This window comes from Dermochelys coriacea, chromosome 7 (genome assembly GCF_009764565.3).
Source record: "Dermochelys coriacea isolate rDerCor1 chromosome 7, rDerCor1.pri.v4, whole genome shotgun sequence".
Lineage (NCBI taxonomy): Eukaryota > Metazoa > Chordata > Testudines > Dermochelyidae > Dermochelys > Dermochelys coriacea.
The window spans coordinates 72,692,122-72,704,929 of NC_050074.1; the positions used below are offsets into that span (position 1 = coordinate 72,692,122).

Consider the following 12,808-nt stretch of genomic DNA (forward strand, 5'->3'; position numbering starts at 1 on the left):
TAGATATTAGTTCAGCAAACTAGTTAAGCTTTAACAGAAAACAGGTGACTGAGGGCATGGCTATACTAGAAACTTCAAAGCGCTTCCACCGCAGTGCTTTGAAGTGCAAGTGTGGTTGCGCTCCTGGTAATCCACCTCCATGAGGGGATTAGCTCCGAGGGCTGGGATCCATGCTCGGAGCCTGTTTACACTAGTCCTTTAAAGCGCTCCGACTTACTGCACTCAGGGGAGCGATTTTTCACACCCCTGAGCCAGCAAGTTAGAGTGCTATAAAATGTAAGTGCAGACAAGCCCTAAGTAACTATTAAACAGATGACTGCACCAAAGGTGCTTTTTTACATTTTAGATGTAGTTTTCCCCACTTCTTTTCTTTCTTCTTCTACCTTTAACCTAAACTATGTGCTCTAAGGCAGGGGTTCTCAACATGCTATAAAAACCTCTATGGCCCACACGTGCTACAACTGTTTTTTCTGCATACAAAAGCCAGGGTCAGCATTAGGGGTTAGCAAACAGGGCAATTGCCTGGGGCCTCACACCATAGGGGGCCCCCCACAAAACTACATTGCTTAGGCTTCAACTTCAATCCTGGATGAGGGGGCTCAAGGCTCCGGGCTTTAGACCCATGCAGTGAGGCTTTGGCTTTTCCCTCTGGGCCCCAGCAAGTCCTACACTGGTCCTGCTTGGCGGACCCCCTGATGCCTGCTCGTGGCCCCCCAGGGGGCCCCAGACCAGTGGTTGAGAACCACTGCTCTAAGGCAGTGACACAAATCGTATTGAAACAAATGCACTTAATTTTGTTTTCGCAATAGGTTGATTATATTTGACTGTTAATGAAACAAGCTGCTTGTCAACTTCATGAATTGCAGAATGCTGATATCTTTGACCTGGTCCACACTTAAAAGTTTTGCTGGCACCTATGAAAGTTGGGTGTTTGACAAAAATCACACCCCTATCTTACATAGTTATCCCAGCAAAAGCCCTAGTATAGTGGCAGTGATACTGTCAAAAATGTCATTTTACTAGCATAACTTATTTTGTTTGGGGGAACTGGTATAAATTACACCAATAAAATACATCTTTTGCTGGTATAAGCTGTCTCCCCATTAGGAGGGTTTGCTGGTATAGCTATACTGCCAAACCCTTTCTAGTGCAGACAAACCCTTTAATTGATCTCTTCCTCCTTGAGCAGTTTCTGAAAGGCCTCAGAATGGAAAGGGATGGTGTCCCTAGCCTCGGTTTTACCAGAAGCTGGGAAATGGGTGACAAGGGATGGGTCACTTGATAATCACCTGTTCTGTTCATTCCCTCTTAAGTACCTGGCTTTGGTCACTGTCGGAAGACAGGATACTGGGCTAGATAGACTGTCTGACCCAGTATGGCCGTTCTTATGACCACAAAAGCCACGATAAATCATCATCTTCATAGGGCACAAGAGGTATGAGCTAAGTCCCTCTCTAGCTGCCCACTTGAAAAGGGAATACTCTTGGCCACTTGAGGATTACAGAACCCAGTGGCCCCACCTAGAGATATCTACTCCTCGACCCCGGAGAGCCTATAAAAACCCTATATAAAAAAAACTTGATCTGTTATCTTACATTTGCCTCTAAGAAACTATATTCTTCAATGTGCTGTACAGTGCCAAGCACGATGTCAAGAAATAATCCTGATGTTTGGAAATCCCTGATGCCTAGAGGCTATCAGTAGAACAAAAGCAACTTTTATGAAGATATACCAACTTTTACTTATTTTACTTATTGGTTTAACTTGCTACAGTACTATGTGGATAAAATACATACATATCAATTTTCTTTGCTCACAATAAACCATAGTGTATAAAAAAGTCTCAAAGTGCTTCAGTGACAAAATGGAAACCCATCTTTATATAAACTGTTTCCAATAAAGTAATGAAATCTATTAACAACCTAGTACAGTGGTTCTCAATCTTTCCAGACGCCTGTACCTTTTTCAGGAGCCTGATTTGGCTGGTGTACCCCCAAGTTTCATCTCACTTTAAAATTACTTGCTTATGAAATCAGACATAAAAATACAAGTTTCAGAGCCTACTATTACTGAAAAATTGCTTACTTTCTCATTTTTACCATACAATTATAAACAGGGTGGATAAAAATCAATGCTTTAAAAAAAAATTGGATTTTTTTGATAAAATGCTTTTTGAGGAAAAAACCCATCTAAAGACAGTTTTAATTAAGATACGTTATAGCTCAAAGATATCTCGTCATGGAATAGGGATTATAAATTCTAATTCTATAGTATGAGACAATATATTCATGTAATGTTTAAAAAAAGTTTTGTAAATGAGTTGCAATAGTTCATGGATTAGGGAGCCAATCTTATGGACTTCCAGGGGCTTCTGTATAGATTATTTAGGTTAATCTTTCTATCTACCCAATAGGACTCAGTGCTCAGTCTAGAAGATACCGTCAGAAATCCTTAGTTTTGCACTTCTCAAACTGTGGATTTGTGTCTCCAGAGATAAGCATGTTAACAGCAAAAATGGTTTAAAATAAATAAATAATATATAGGAGGTGAGAAATAACAGACCTCAACCCTATTGTCCCTCTGCAAATTTGTGTACACAGAGTCAATCCCTTACCTCTCTCTAAAAGTGCAAAGTTTCAAAAAGTTCAATGAATAGAAGATTGTTGGAGGCGGAATAGATCTGGACAAGGAGAAGGAGTCTGTAGATAAATGTGAGAAGGGAGGTACAGGCAGTAGAAACAAAAGTGAAACCGTTTGAGCAGCATATTCCAGAAGTCTTGAGGTCTTTCTGAGTGTAGCCTTCATCGATTTGAGATCTACCATACATTTCTCTCACTAGAAGGAAAAATCTATAATGGCAACAGGCTGTAAAAGAGACCCAGTTTAGGAATATTTTAATGAAGTTCCTCTACCTGTGGGTAAGACAGGCATGCGTGCAAAATGCAAACAGTGCAATAAAGAAATGCAAGGCCTGGTTGCCTGAATGAAACAACATCATGAGAAGTGTTCCTTCTCAGGAGGAAGCTGTGTTGAAGATGATGAAAGGAACATGTCTGAAAATGCAGAATCTTCAGGCTGGTAAACTTTTTTTATTTCATACTTCTTTCTTAAAGACTGCCCGTCTTCCTTCTGGACTATTCTTCTGGAATTCTCATGTTTGAGCAAAAAATATAGTTGTTACTCTATGGTACTATCATTTTAGATGCAGTTGTGATAAAAAATAACTAGCTGAAATAGGCAGATCTTCCTTTTACAATTTCACCTTTAAAGTAGTACTGAGTGTCAGTGAATGCAATGAGTAATACTAAATGAGCAGTATAGTAATAATTAAATAACTGCATTGACTTATTTTGTTTAGGAGAATCCATCCTCAACATACAGGATTTTGAAGACTATCCACCTTCAAGATCACCATCATTTCCTATAGTTTCAGAGTTATCTGCCAATGATAGTGTTTCAGCCACATCATGTATGTCACATAGCCACATTATATCACTTGTAGCAAAAAAAATCATCCAGAAACAACCATAGATAAATTTATGATAAGAACCAGCAAATTACAAAAAGAGGTTATTGATGAAAAACTTGCCCGGTTTGTTTATGCAACAAACTCTCCTATCCGAATGATTGAGAATCAGTCATTAAGACCAGGATACAGTCCACCCAACAGAGCAGATGTCACAGGCAAATTGCTGGATAAAGTGTATGAAAGAGAAATTGAGCAGTGTGCAAAAGATCTAGAGGGTAAAATTGCTAACCTGAGTCTTGATGGGTGGAGCAATGTCCCCAATGATCCTGTTGTATGTGCTTGTGTGACAACAGAAGAAGGGAAGGTCTTCCTTACAGAAACAATTGATACATGAGGAAATGCACACACAGCAGAATACTTACAAAAAGTAGCAGTAAAAGCTATACCAAACTATGGAAAATAAATTCAGATGTAGAGTACGCAGCTTGGTCACAGACAATGCTGCAAATGTATCCAAGATGAGAAGAAATTATTTAGAAGAGAGTACCAAGCTAACAACATACAGTTGCAGTGCTCATTTGATGCACCTCCTAGCCAAAGACTTCAGTGTTCCAGAAATAAAGGCTAATGTTGTTGAAATTGCAAAATACTTCCGCAACAACCACTTTGCAGCAGGTGCTTTGAAAAAAGTGGGAGGAACCAAGCTAACTCTCCCACAAGATGTGCGATGGAACTCAGTAGTGGACTGTTTTGAGCACTATATCAAGAACTGGCCTAATCTGATGACAGTTTGTGAACAAAATAGTGAAAAAATAGATGGCACTGTCACAGCCAAAGTTCTCAACATTGGGCTTAAGAGAAATGTTGAACACATGCGGAGTCCCTGAAGCCTATTTCTGTAGCCTCGAAAAAAATGCAGGGAAATAGCTGTTTTATTGCTGACGCTGCTGAAATTTGGAAGGAACTGAGGGAGATCTTAAAAAGAGACATATGCAATGATAGAGTTAAATTACAAGTATTAAAAAAACAAATGGGACAAGCACTATCTCCAGCTCATCGTCTTGCAAATAGTCTCAATACTCAGTACCAGGGTCAAACCTTAACTGCTGAAGAAAAGGAGTTGGTTATGACATGGAAATCCAGCAATCATCCCTCCATAATCGAAACTATAATAAACTTCAGAGCAAAGGGTGAACCATTCAAGCAATATATGTTTGCTGATAATGTTTTAAAGAAAAAGTCACATCAGTGAACTGGTGGAAGTCACTTAAGCCCTTGGATTCAGAGACTGTTGAAGTGATAATCTCACTTAACAGCAGTAGCTTCTTCTGCTGGTGTAGAAAGAATAATTTTCTTCCTTTGGACTAATTCATTCCAAACTGAGAAATCGTTTGGGACCTGAAAAAGCAGGAAAGCTTGTTTTTCTTTTCCAGATTATGAACAAACAGGAAAATGAAGGTGAAGATGACTGCGTTAGCTGCAGAAGCCAATATTTTAAGTTTCTCATATTGACCTGGCTGACATTAAATATTTTTTAAAAAATAGACTATTTAACTATTTTTTGTTAAACAAACAAAGAAAAACAAACCTGATTTTAAAGAATTTGAATGTTTAACTAAATTCAAATGCTTGTTTTGTTAAAATATTATATTTTGCTGTTTGCTGTTGAAGAAAAAAATCCAGAATACATGTTATTGTTTTAGTTAAATAAAATAATTTAAATGTCTGACTGGCGATGTTCTCCTCTTAATATAGCATGGCAAGAAAATCCTCCAAATATTAATGATTAACCTGTTGAATTGGAGATATTTATGAAGTCATTGGGAGGTGAACTATCTGCTTCATTTATATTTGGTAAATGAAATAACCAAACAATCATTCATTTCCTGATATAGCTGTAAAACTAATCTGAAAAGTTTTCAAAATAAATCACTTTAAAAGTGTATAGTGTATACCGTCTAAAAGTGAAACCTACATCTCTCTCTGAGTTGTGAAGAATATGTATTAAGGTTATAACAACCAACAAGAATGCACTTTTATGTAGAAATCCATGATTAAATAGAGTCTTCCTGACCAGTGATTTAAATAATGATTTAAATCAAATCCACCCTGCTCCCTGACATACCATCAAAACTGTCTCACTAACTATCGCCAAGCAGAGTAGATCAATTACAGTAATTTCCAACAAAGATGCACTAAGGCCCCAATCTGCAAACACTTAAGCACATAGGTAACTTTAACCATGAAGTTAACCCCACTGAATTCAAGAAAAGGACAGAGCTGTTGATTGATTGGATATGATTAGTGTTTTCAGGATTAAGGCCTTAGGTATGATCCAGAAAAAATAAACAAACAATATGTGCAATTTTGGAGTAACTCCAGTACTTACAGAAATGCATGTAAATAAATGCTCAGATTCCTTTGGGGACAGCGGAAGCTGGATGGTGGGAGCGGGAGACACAACAACATATGAGCATCTAAATAGAGCTACCATAAATCTTTCAGGGTAAATTCTGTTCTCAGTTACATCCATACAAATTTATGGAAATCAGTGGATTTTCACAGATCTAAACAAGGCCTTTAATCAAGCATTACACATATCATACTGTTTTCCCAGAGCATGGTGTACTCTGCATTACAAAATGGAAGGAAGTCTTTTTTATTTTACTATTTTTACAAAGTAAAATTATATTTTTAAAATGAATTTGTGGTGTACTGTATTGCTGTTTTAAAATTATAGATTTTTTTCATACAGAAAACAGCTACAGCCTGGTTAGTAGAAGCACCAATTTTCCCAGGACTGCTACGTTGTTGTCCCACCCTGGCTGGACCATTTCTGGGATGAGAGGTCTAATTCAATCCTTGGACTCAATGGTCTATTTAATGCTTGGCCTCTCTGATGAAACTGCCAATCAATGCCAGTTGTGCTGGTGATTTTCAAAGACATATCTTGTTCTCTAGGATCTGGACCTCAAAGACATTCCATACAGATCACTAAAAGCTGTAGCCTACTTTATATTACCAGAAAGTTTTGGAAGGCTTAAACTCAGAATTCAATAGCTAACATTTCTAAAAATAAACAAGAGGATTTTTTTTTTTAAAAATAGTTATGGAAACAAAAATAGTGCAAGAAATGGGGATTTGACAGCAGCCTTCAACTACCTGAAAGGGGGGGGGTGTCCAAGGAGGATGGAGCTAGGCTGTTCTCAGTGGTAGCAGATGACAGAACAAGGAGCAATGGTCTCAAGTTTCAGTGGGGGAGGTCTGGGTTGTACATTAGGAAAAACTATTTCTCTAGGAGGGTGGTGAAGCACTGGAATGGATTACCTAGGGAGGTGGTGGAATCTCCCTCCTTAGAGGTTTTTAAGGGCTGGCTTGACAAAGCCCTGGCTGGGATAATTTAGTTGGGGTTGGTCCTGCTCTGAGGAGGGGTGTGGGAGATGGAGACTATCAAATGTTCTAAGGAAGAATTTGTCAATGGAAGATAGCAGAATTTGGTAGAGCATAAAGCTACCCCACGGGTCATGAGTAACGAAGTAAACAAGATTATATACAGGTTGGGAATTTGGCTACACTACAAAGCTAATAGCATGAGAAGCAACTTCTAGTTTCCAGCACAGCAGAATAATGAAACACTAAGATAAGGACATTGGATAATGAATTGTAAAAAGGATAAACAACTATCGTATATATATGACTGTATAATCAGAAATAAAATGCTTTTACCAGCAACTGTCTCAGTTGTGCTGCAAGCCAGCCTGCTAACAGCGACAGAGGGGGTTGGACTAGATGACCTCCTGAGGTCTCTTCCAACCCTTATCTTCTATGATTCATTGTGTTTTGCAAAGACAAAGAGTTGACACAGTCCGTTTTCCTGCTTCACAAGCATGTCCAACAAACACTGCAGTGGCAGCTCTTCGAGTCCCTGGACCAGGGGGAAAATAGGGTTGCCAGGTGTCTGGTTTTCGACTGGAACACCCAGTCGAAAAGGGACCCTGGTGGCTCCAGTCAACACTGCTGACTGGGTTGTTAAAAGTTTAGTTGCCGGCGCAGCAGGGCTAGCAGGCTCCCCACAATTCCCGGAAGTGGCCCGCATGTCCGGCTCCTAGGCAGAGGGATGGCCACAGGGGCTCCGAGCCCAGAGCCCCTTCCCACACTCCAAACTCCATGACCCCAGCCCAGAGCCCCCTCCTGCACCACAAGCTCCTCATCCCCTGCCCCACCCCAGAGCATGCACCTCAATCCCCTGCCCCAGCCCAGTGAATATGAGCAAGTGAGCGAGGTGGGGGAGTGCGAGCGATGGAGGGAGGGGGGATAGAGTGAGGCCTCAGAGAAGGGGCAAAGCAAGGGTGTTCAGTTTTCTGCTATTAGAAAGTTGGCAACGCTAGGAAAGGAAGAGTCTTCTTCTTGCGCTACATAGTATCTCTGGGTTGGTGCATGGCGGTGCTGATACAGCTTGATTCAAAGCCCACTGAAACCAGTGGAAAGACTCCCATTGACTCAGATAGGCATAGGATCAGGCCTGTGTACTCCAAAGAAAGCCCTCTAAAGTTCTATTCATCTGAAAACAATACTGGACTTGTAGGAAGTAAATATACTTTTTTGTGATGCCTTTTGTTTTGCAAATGCATTAACTTGCGAGGCCTATTAATAACATTCAGAGCAACAAGGTACCTAAACATAACTTAGAATACAGTTTTTGCATGTCTGTAGACTATCTAAACAAGAGATGAGAGTATTATCTGCTGTGCACATGAGGTGCTTTTCTATCTGTTCTATCACGGAAATGAAGTTAGCAGTTGACAGTCTTAAGTCATCACGAACAGCAACAATGCAAACAGATGGAGACAAAAGACAAACATAAGCATCGCTATTTCACAGTGCAATCAAGATCATTTTTATGCATAAGGCAGTTAGCAGAACCTATTCAGTATTATTTGGCTGCCACAGAAGAATAAGTAACATTTTAAAAGCATGGGAAACTGTCATCAGAGACACTTGGTCTGAAACACATTAGCAAGAGATACGTAGCAATAAAAGAACCATTGTAATTAGTGTAAAATTTTGCATGTCATATTACAGTCTTTTATAGAAGACATTAATTACTCCATGCAAATTGGCAACTTGCCAGACATGCCACCCTACTGCTAAAGATGTAAAATAAAATTAGTACTCTGTTTCAGATGTTTTGGAGCAGTCCAAAGTTGTCAAATTACTGGAATACAATATTAGCTCATAATGCCAAAGAAACCATAGGAATTCCTGTGTGTCCCAAAACTCTACTACTTAACGTGAAAAATAAGACAAGACTAGGGCTGTCAAGTGATTAAAAAAATTGCGATTAATTGCACTGTTAAACAATAATAGAATACCATTTATTTAAATATTTTTGGATGTTTTCTACATTTTCAAATATACTGATTTCAATTACAACACAGAATATAAAGTGTACAGTGCTTACTTTATTTTTGATTACAAGTATTTGCACTGTAAAAAGACAAAAGAAATAGTACCGTACTTTCCAACAAGTACTGTAGTGCAATCTCTTTATCATGAAAGTTGAACGTACAAATGAGCTGCATTCAAAAATAAAACAATGTAAAATCTTAGAGCCCACAAGTCCAACCAGTCCTACTTCTTGTTCAGCCAATCGCTCAGACAAACAAGTTTGTTTACATTTGCAGAAGATAATGCTGCCTGCTTCTTGTTTACAACGTTACAACATTTACGTCGTCACCTGAAAGTGAGAACAGACATTCTCATGGCACTGTTGTAGCCGGTGTCGCAAGATATTTATATGCCAGAGGCGCTAAAGATTTATATGTCCCTTCATGCTTCAACCACCATTCCCGCCCATGCTGATGATGAGTTCTGCTCAATAACAATCCAAAGCAGTGCGGACTCTTGCATGTTCATTTTCATTATCCGAGTCAGATGCCACCAGCAGATGGTTGATTTTCTTTTTTGGTGGTAAGAGTTCTATAGTTTCCGCATTGGAGTGTTGCTCTTTTAGGACTTCAAAAAGCATGCTCCGCACCTCGTCCCTCTCAGATTTTGGAAGGCACTTCAGATTATTAAAGCTTGGGTCAAGTGCTGTAGCTATCTTTAGAAATCTCACATTGGTACTTTTGTGTTTTGTCAAATCTGCAGTAAAAGTATTATTACAATGAACAACATGTGCTGGGTCATCATCCGAGACTGTTATAACATGAAACATACAGCAGAATGCAGGTAAAACAGAGCAGGGGACATACAGTTCTCCCCCAAGGCGTTCAGTCACAAATTTAATTAACACATTTTTTGAACGTGCATCATCAGCATGGAAGCATATCCTCTGGAATAGTGGCTGAAGCATGAAGGAGCATATGAATGTATGTGCCAGATATGCTAAAAATACCTTGCAATGCCAGCTACAAAAGTACCATGCAAATGCCTGTTCTCACTTTCTAGTGATATTGTAAATAAGAAGAGGGCAGCATTATCTCCTGTAAATGTAAACAACTTTGTTTGTCTTAGTGATTGGCTGAACAAGAAGTAGGACTGATTGGACTTGCAGGCTCTGAAGTTTTACATTGTTTTGTTATTGAGTGAAGTTATGTAACAAAAAAAAAATCTACATTTGTAAGCTGCACTTTCACAACAAAGATTGCACTACAGTACTTGTATGAAAATACTATTTCTTTTATAATTTTCACAGTGCAAATATTTGTAATAAAAATATACACTTTGATTTAAATTATAACACAGAATAGAATATATATGAAAATGTAGAAAACATCCAAAATATTTAATACATTTCAATTGGATTCTATTGTTTAACAGTGCGATTAAAACTGTGATTTGTCAAATTAATTTTTTTGTGTTAAATCGTGAGAGTTAACTGCGATTAATTGACAGCCCTAGTTAAGACCTATACAACATTTCTTCATTCTCAATGTTAATGGCAAAAGAAAAAGAAAAGCTACCTGGAAATCCAAAGCTCCACCAGACATTATGTATTGATTATGAGAACCACATAAAAAAAATCCTTCTGTAAAGAAGGAGTTACAGAGTCCAGGTATTGTATTCTTTTGGAATCCTTTTATTTAATACATACTGAATATAAAACTGGAACTGATCTTCATAATGGAATCAAAACTTTGAAAGAACAGCCATATCATGCCATTCGTTTATAAGTAACTCCCCACTGATTTAAACAGCTAATTTCTTAAAAACTGATAGCAGTATATGGCACCGCACAACCCTGCACCAGTGCAGTCTACTGGAGTTTTACTGTTAACTTTAATGAGCGTGGGGTGAGGTCCTAAACAGATATTGTTAAACCTACTTATTTTCCATATTTCAATGTTACTATACAGTATAAATATTTAATGACACTACTGTCAGCATTTTTCTTAATTTTACTTGCTGAATTTATCATTGTTGTTGGCAGCAATATTTCAACTAACAAAAGGGAACTCCATTTGAAACTCCCATTATCTGTTGCTTATGACTTTCTGAAAAAGTGCTCCCCATGTTCAATTTAAGACTAAAAGTGATTTATTTTTAAGTCTGAGCAAAATCCATTGGTTAATGTTCATAAAAATATTAATTTTATTCTGTTTTAAAATGTATTTATATCTTTAAAAAAAAAAAAGACACCTATCCAATACTCTACATGCCTTAACACATCATTTACAATACAATAAAATCCCAGCAGCTTTAAAGTTATCTCCACAGAACTTCGGCCAGCCACCTACAAAAAGTCCTTTTCAGCCGTTCAGTGTTGAGGAAAGCACATCTCAGCTGTCTTCCAAAGCCCAGATACATACAAGTATTTTTCAGTGTGCCTGGACGGTCACCAAATTTGGGCTAAGTTCGGAAGCCCTCACAGGAAATGCTTTGCTCGTTAGCTCCTCTGTCTTTTTTAATGAGAAGATTCCAGCTCAGGAACCTCTGGGGACTACAGCTGTGGCAGAAGGACATGGAGAAAAATGATTCATTAGGCAGGCTGGTCCCAAGCCATTTAGGGCTTTATGGATTCTAAACAGTATCTCAAAACTCCACTTGGAGTTCAATGGCAACCAAAGCAGATCTAACAGCACTGGTGTCATATGTTCCCATGTTGATGACGCACTCAATAAACAAAGCACTGCATTCTACACCAGCTTCAATCTGAACAGTTTTAATGGGTAGCCTTAGGTGAAGGTTCCCACAGTAATGTTAAATTTGCCTAATGCTGCATATAAAGAAATATCAAACATATTTCCCAAATAAAAATTAACATCTGCAGAGGTGACTAACTTACAGGCTGCCTGTGATAGATCCCTATGGAGCCATTTGGCAGCCCAGAATAGCCAGAGTACTGCTCCTGACCTTGACATGCCCCAACTGGATTGGCATAATGGGCCACAAAGCAGCCCAGAAATGTGGCCCTTAACTGCTGACATAATTGATGAATGGAAAGTTGTGATTTACCTGGAAGTTTGGGATGAAAATTATAATAAAAGCAGATTCTCTTTATATTGAAACAATGTTTCATGTGTGTTTTTTTTAAATTTTGACAAACTATATTGCTGCATTGTATATATATTTGTTATATATTTTCCTTTCCACAGATGGAAGGCTCCATATGGTACAGCATATTGTACTGAAGACAGTGAGAAAAAACAAAAAATAACTAGTAAAATGTCATGCATTTTCATGGTGAGTAGGAGAGGAAGACAGAAAAATGAGCTAGAGATTTCACCACAAAATATCTAATAGCTTAGGGGAACATGCACTGGACTTCAAACCACAAGACCATGAAGACTAGTCCCAGTTCCTCCGCTGTTAGTATTCCTGCGGACTTCTTCATACCCCTTTGGTGCAATTCTGGGGAATGTGCAAGAGTTGCTTGGGACAGAGGGCACTAGTTTCAGGGCGTGTCCAAGTGGATCAAGGGCAGGGTCCCCACTACCAAGATTGGGCCCAGATTAATGAGTTTTGGGGCCCTGTTCACAGTGGAAGTTGTCCCCTCACCAACCTTCCTTAAAGTGCCCCTACCCCATATGTACCTCCCCACACACTCTAAATGCCCCTCTCCCCACCCTTCACATAGACTCCTGAATGGCCCTCGCACCCCACAGATATGACAATAACTCTTCATCAGAGCCCTCACTTATTCTGACAATCACAATTCTACACACATCCCAGTAGCCCTGACATACATCTGGCTCACTGCAGCCCTCAACACCTCAGCTGCATTGGTCCTTCCCTCCAACATCTTCCACTCATCCCCAACCTCTCACCCACAAAGAGTCCCCACTCACCTCATAGCCCACCAACAACTCACCGCTAGTCCCTTTACATTCCTGGCCA

At 39.1% G+C, this 12,808-nt stretch overlaps 1 protein-coding gene across 15 annotated transcripts in view; it reads right to left on the reverse strand.

The window, feature by feature from the left end:
• Positions 1 to 12,808, reverse strand: part of SHLD2 (shieldin complex subunit 2) — a 166,127-nt gene that overhangs the window by 49,901 nt on the left and 103,418 nt on the right. The window lies entirely within an intron of this gene.